The 6,803-nt window shown below is 44.1% G+C and overlaps 1 pseudogene; it reads left to right on the top strand.

Annotated features, from left to right (window-relative positions):
- The first annotated feature begins 5,390 nt into the window (after positions 1-5,390).
- On the top strand, positions 5,391-5,474 carry LOC119313336 (annotated as a pseudogene).
- Positions 5,475-6,803: the final 1,329 nt, after the last annotated feature.

The raw sequence follows: 6,803 nt of genomic DNA, 5'->3' as shown, positions 1-6,803 counted from the left end.
TTTTGGTTATACTATTACTTTTGGATTCACTAAGATAATTATTTTAATTGACAGGATTCCGAGTTGAAGATAGCAGAGAGGATTCTTTCAGTTACAGTAGGCCTGAAACACGATGTGGTTGTCTAGCTCATATGAAGATAAGTCTAAAAAACGGATTGTATTATGTGTATGAATTTGAGGCAGAACATAACCACCCTCTTGCTACCGGAGACATGGCCCTATACTTAAGATCCCAAAGGAAAGTCACAGAAGCACAAATAGCAAGCGCTGAAGTCGCAAAGTCTGTAGGCATTTCGAATAAAGCAACTATTGATCTTATGGCCAAAGAAGCATGTGGCCTTCCAAATCTTGGGTTTGCACCTGAAGATATGAAAAACCGTTTGTATTCTAAGAGAACACTGCAAGCAAAGAAAGGAGACACGGGGGGGGGTGTTAGAATACATGGAGAAGAAGGTAAAAGAAGATGCCAATTTTTTCTATTCAATTCAAGTTGACGAGGATGATCTGATAACTAATATTTTTTGGGCTGACTCCAAAATGATATCAGACTATGCAATGTTTGGTGATGTTGTATGCTTTGACACCACATATAGGAAACTAGATGATGGACGTCCATTTGGTTTGATTGTTGGGGTGAATAATCACAAGAAAACTACTGTCTTTGGTGCTACACTTCTCTATGATGAAACAGCTGAAAGTTTTGGTTGGCTTTTTAGAACATTTCTAACAGCTATGTCTGGGAAACATCCAAGGACTATTCTGACCGATGAAGATGCGGCAATGGCCAAGGCAATCAAGCAAGTCCTTCCTCAGTCTCACCATAGACTTTGTGTGTGGCATATGAATCAAAATGCTTGCAAGCACCTTGCTGGGGTTGTTGAAGAATATAAGAAGTTCAATGCAGATTTTCAGCATTGTATCTATGATATTGAGGAAGAAGACGATTTTATAAATGAATGGAATAGAATGCTAGACAGATATGGACTACGTGACAATACCTGGCTGCAAAGGCTGTTTGAGAAAAGGGAGAAATGGGCACTAGTGTATGGCAAAAACACATTCTCGGCCCACATGAGCACTACCCAAAGAAGTGAAAGCATGAATAATGAACTAAAGCGGTACATTAGTATTAAATATGACATGCTTACTTTTTTTTGAGCATTTTGAGCGGCTCGTTGCGGATAAAAGATTTGTAGAGGTGAAGTGTGACTTCAAGGCGTCACAAACTACTCCCAAGCTGAAGGCGGAAGGTAGCTATGTATTAAGGCAAGCTGCAACTACATATACTCCCGCAATATTCAAGATGTTTCAGGAGCAAGTGCTTCGGACCCTGAACTATGACACATTTCTTTGTGATAATAGTGATAAAGAGATGAAGGTTTATACAGTAAAATTTCATGGCACGCAACGTGAGCATGTTATCAGATTTTATCCGAACGAAGAAAGAGTCAATTGCAGTTGCAAGAAGTTTGAATTTGCTGGAATCCTCTGCTCTCATTGCTTAAAGATACTTGATATTAATAATATCAAGCATATCCCTGAACAATATATGTTGAAAAGATGGACAATTGATGCGAAAGTGCGAGAGATAACAAGCAATCACAATCTGCACGAGGATATAAAAACAAGAATGTCAAACTTTTACAAGGACTTGTGCAGAATGTTTATCCACATAGCTGCTCGCGCAGCAGAGTCCGATGAAACATATGATATGGCTGCTAAATGCGCAGAGCAGCTAGCACGAGATGTGGAGCAAAGCTTGAAAATTAGAACTAATCCGGATCCAAATCCAGATTTGCGTAACTCCTCCGTTTCACAAGGTATATACTATACCACTAGTTGCATAGAGTTTTCAAAGTAAGACTCACATTTAACTTTACGTTGCAGGTCCGAACATTGACTCTGCTAGAGTTTCAAAGCATAATGAGGGGCTTCACATGCCAAGAGGTATGAAGGTCAAGGAGAAGACTGTACGAGGATCAGCGAGACCCGTCGGTGGCTTGGAGAAAGCAAAAACAACGAAGAAAAAGAAGATAGATGATTCTTTACAACTAGAACCTGAAATGGCTTTTACAAATCATATGTCATCGTATAATCCAATCTTAATGGTATAACAAGTCTACCCGTTTAAACTTTCTCTCATTTTCAAAGTTTGGTGACTCTAAGCTTTGCTATTAATCTTCATAGGGTCATCTCGGAGAAAATACTATACCAGGATCAGCAAGACCCGTTGGTGGCTCGAACAAAGCGAAAACAAAGAAGAAAAAGAAAACAGTCGATTCTTTACTAGTACGACCTGAAATGCCTTTCGGAAACCAAATGTCTGGGTATCTACCACAGTACAACCCAACCCAAATGGTATAAGAAGTCTACTTTTTAACCTTTTGTCATTTACAATCTTCTATGACCTAAGCTTGCTATTTATCTGCATAGGGTCATCTGGGAGCTTCGGCCACTCTTGCACACCCCTACTTAGCACATTACAACTCAAGTCTGCAACAATTCATTGGTACCTCTACCCCTACGGCGATGCCAGGACAAAATATGTCATTCTTCCAACAACATACTCCTGCCGGTGGTACTTCTATCCCTATGATGATGCTAGGACAAAATCTATCATTCTTCCAACAACAAAATCCTACCAGTGGTACCTCTACTCCCGTGATGATGCCAGGACAAAATCCACCATTGTTCCAACAACAGACTCCTGCCAGTGGTACCTCTACTCCCGTGATGATGCCAGGACAGAATGTACCATTCTTCCAACAGCAGACTCCTACCGGTGGTACCTCTACTCCCATGATGATGCCAGGACAGAATCTACCATTCTTCCAACAGAAGCCAGCTTAATATATGTTATAGAGTTTTATCTTATGTATGTGCTTGCAATTCTATTAGAACCTATGAGCATATAACCATGGATTGAAGATTCACTTACTTTCCGTGTACCATCTGTTGATAGCTTAAACGATTATGAATGGTATGCAAGATTTTTTACCCCCACTTTCTACTTTAATTATTGTCAACTCATTGTAGACAAGTTGTGAAACAATGATAGCCCTCAAGTTGGATGAGAATTAATAGCGATATTGTGATTTATAGTATAAGTACTGCTACACAACCAATATGAACCAAGCTGCAGTTTGGCTTGGTTTCCATCAACTACAAACTATAATATTACCAACAACATAGGTTTTTTTGTCTAACCTGACAAGCAGACCAGCAGTCCATCAGTGTGGTAATGAAGTGCCACGGACCACCGTCACCTGGATCAGGATCCAAATCATATGAATTTGCATGCATCAATCTAAGGAGTACTTTGTTCACTTTGTTCACTGTCCTCTGGCCTCATCCTGTATACAAAAATCACCACCAGCAGCTATTAAATTTCATTTTATTCCACCAATACATGACAAAATTGGAATTTTGTGCAATGCAAGACTGTCCCAAGTCTAAATCCATTGCATTTCAACATCTTTTTACAGAAAAAAGTATCAAACTGAGCACCTTCAGGACGCAGACAACAATTATAGAATTATCTTATCAAGTAAAACTCAGCTAGGTAGGCATCCAGGACATGTAGAAACTAATTTCCATCTACAATATTTGAGGTTTAAACAAATCTCGTTATAAGGAAAATTAATTTGCAAGATCCCCTTATGCATGTGTGCTCAATTACTATTTACTAGTACCTACAGACAAAATAAATCAGATCAGATATCTGAACTGTGCAGAAAACAGTAGATAGGAAGAAGAGAGGGAGCGGGCTGAGTTGCCAAGGCGACCTCGCTGGAAGAGCCGCTGGATGGGGGCCACCTCGCTCGCCGTGGCCTCCGCCGCTGGTCTTCAGGGCGGCACGGCCTCCAACACCACCGCCTCCACTATCCCCGCCCTGATCTCCGCCATCGTCGTCCCATCGCAAGCAACTTCGACGGCTGGCCTTTAGTGCGAGCACGAACCAGGAGGCGGAGGCGGTCTTACGGCGGGAGAGGATCGACATCTTGGACGGGGGCGGCGCCATAGCTGGCAACTGCGAGCTGGGCTTAAAGCTTTTCTCCGCTGCCTTCACGCCGACGGACTCTCGCTCGAGGCCGCGGAGGCGGGAGCAGAACGAGATCTACCGGGCGGATGGTAGCTGATTTACTGGATCCCTCCGCTCCCCGCGGTCGGCTGTCGGACGGGAAGGCGAAAGGGGAGAGGAGGAATACATATTGGGAACAGAGGGAAATACAGAGGTCTGTGTGTTTTTTTGGGCCAAAAAAGTGACGCGGTAAAGGAAATTAGCTGCAGCCGTCGGATGTAAAATAACCCGCAGGGAGCAGGGATGGGAGCACGGGACGGGAGCAGGCAAGCCCCGTCCCTGATTTTCAGGCCGGTGGGCCCAGCCTCACCCAAAGACCAATCCTAATCATCCACGTTTTTTTAAAGGTATCATCCACGTTTGTTATTACGTAAGTTACGTGGCCAGGTTTACGTAGGTCTAGCATTGCTCTTGCACTAGTTACGTAGTTGCCGCCGATCTATCCCTCTCCCTCTCTCTCACCCCCGGTCCAAGCCAACCGCCGTGCTCCACCCTCCCCGTCCCCTCGCCCTCTCTCCCTAACCTAGCAGATCCAATCTAGCAGGGGACGCTCTGCCGTCAAGGGGGAGGCCACCGCCGTCGTAAGGGGCACGCGCCGGGAGAGGAGCCTAAGTGTTACTCCCCGGGAGTTATCCTCAGCGCCGCTTCCCTCTTCTCCTCTCTGTGCCGCCGGGAGTTCTCCAAAGCGCTTCTTCCGGATCACGGGGGCGGAGGTGCTCGACCTCTCCCCCTTCTGCACTCGCTCGCCGGGTCCGCGTGCTTCTTCTCGGTCTGCCGCTCGTCCGCTGCTCTCCAGCCCTTCTGCCGACGCCATGTAGCTCGTCCATCTGTCTGCAGCGGCCATGGCGCTCCCCGACGGATCTGCAGCGGTCCTCGATCTGGGCCGCTACGGAGGAGGTCCGTGTGGTTCTTCCGCGTACGCCATGGAGGTCCTCTCTCTCTCTCTCTCTCTCTCTCTCTCTCTCTCTCTCTCTCTCTCTCTCTCTCTCTCTCTCTCTCTCTCTTCGGATTTGATTTGGCAGGATGTTGTTGATTGGATTTTCCCTGATGCCGGTTCTCACGCAGGTCTGGTGCACAAGAGACCGCCAACATCACCGGCCCGCACCTGTGCTCACTCCGACGCCTCCCTCCGCTGGTAGCCTCTTCTACTCCAGGACATGGAAAGCTAGCAGTTCCTTTCATCTGCCCCATCTCTCTCTAATGATTACGTAACCTACTGCCTTCCTTTTGAGGCACCACGTTTCTGTGAATCTTTCTTTGATATTTCTGTCATTTTCGTTCTTGTTTATTGTCCCTGGAGCTGGTTTTTCAAGGTTGAATGATGATCCAAGTGTATGATCAAATAATGATTAACTGAACAAAAGTAGTCTTTCCCTCCTATCAGACGACCTTTCAACCTCACCCTTTTTAATTAGTCATAGTAAAATCAATATATGCTCTGATTTTATCTACTTGTGATATACTATATTGTTGGTGATTCCTAGTCCCAAATAATCTTGTTGTGGTCAGACAACTCTGTAGCTTGTTTTTTCACCTTTTCTTGTTTGCTACTTTGGAGATGAGATGTTCGTCTACGTCATGGTTTTTGGTACTATAAATCTTTACTGGTGTTTGCTATACCACAAATATGTGCGCTTTTTAGTAATTAAGAACTCCCCACGTTATATGAGTAGAGTAGACGGTGATGGTAGCATGCATACTAACCCGACATGCTGATGTATACTTGCTGTCAATTGGATCATGCTTCTAGATTCAACGGTCAGCCTTAAAATTTGCTTGTGACATGTGGGTGTTGAAGCGTACTTTCTGTCAATTGGATCATTCTTTTCCTTTAGGTTTCCTATTGTCAGCCTGTCAATATGTTTGTGATGTGGGTCTTGCCATTGCTGCCAGCTGATTAGGTCCTTGTTAACAACAGTATGGTTCCAGTTCTGTTGGGTCGTGCTCGACAATATTGTTTAGTGTTCAGCCTATACAATGGATACCTAGGAAAATGGTCTTCCTCTTTAAAAATATTACTACCTCCATTCCTAAATATAAGTCTTTGTAGAGATTACAATGCGGACTACATATGGAGTAAAATGAATGAATCTACATTCTAAAATATGTCATTATACATCCGTATATAGTTCGTATTGAAATCTCTAAAAAGACTTATATTTAGAAACGGAGGGAGTATATGATATGGACAGTGCTGTTTAGTTTGTACAATGGGGCTGCTACCTGCAAATTTCTTCATAGCTTATGTTGAGCGTGTACCTGTTGTCAGTTGTATAATATTTCTGTAGTTTTCTTGTGTGCGATTTTATTTGGATCCAAAGAATCTCGGCATTGGCTGTTATCTTTAAATTCCTTATGGCATATTTAAGATGAACATGTTCAGGGGTCTGTGCTGTTGTAGGCATGTTGATGCCAAGCTAGCATGTATGTATTGTAAACTACATTTTGGTGCAGTTTCCTCACGCAGGTGCACAAGGGACCGTTTGTTGTGCGTGCCTAACATCACCTGCCAGTTCACCGGCATGCGCCAGCTCCTCACTCCAATGCCCCTCTCTTGCCCTTCAGCTGGCCTCTTCTTTGACATCAGCATAGGTAAGCGCGACCGGTTCCTTTTTTGTGCGTGTACTATCTGCTGCTGCCAAATATCCCCTTCTCTCTCTCTCTCTCAGCATAATTTCAGTTCCACACCATGTTGATTTTGGCAGTGTGTGACATGAGTATG

This window comes from Triticum dicoccoides, chromosome 5B (genome assembly GCF_002162155.2).
Source record: "Triticum dicoccoides isolate Atlit2015 ecotype Zavitan chromosome 5B, WEW_v2.0, whole genome shotgun sequence".
In the NCBI taxonomy this organism is placed as follows: Eukaryota; Viridiplantae; Streptophyta; class Magnoliopsida; order Poales; family Poaceae; genus Triticum; species Triticum dicoccoides.
Note: the sequence above shows the minus strand (reverse complement) of the source record. Positions and strands in the feature narration are given on the sequence as shown.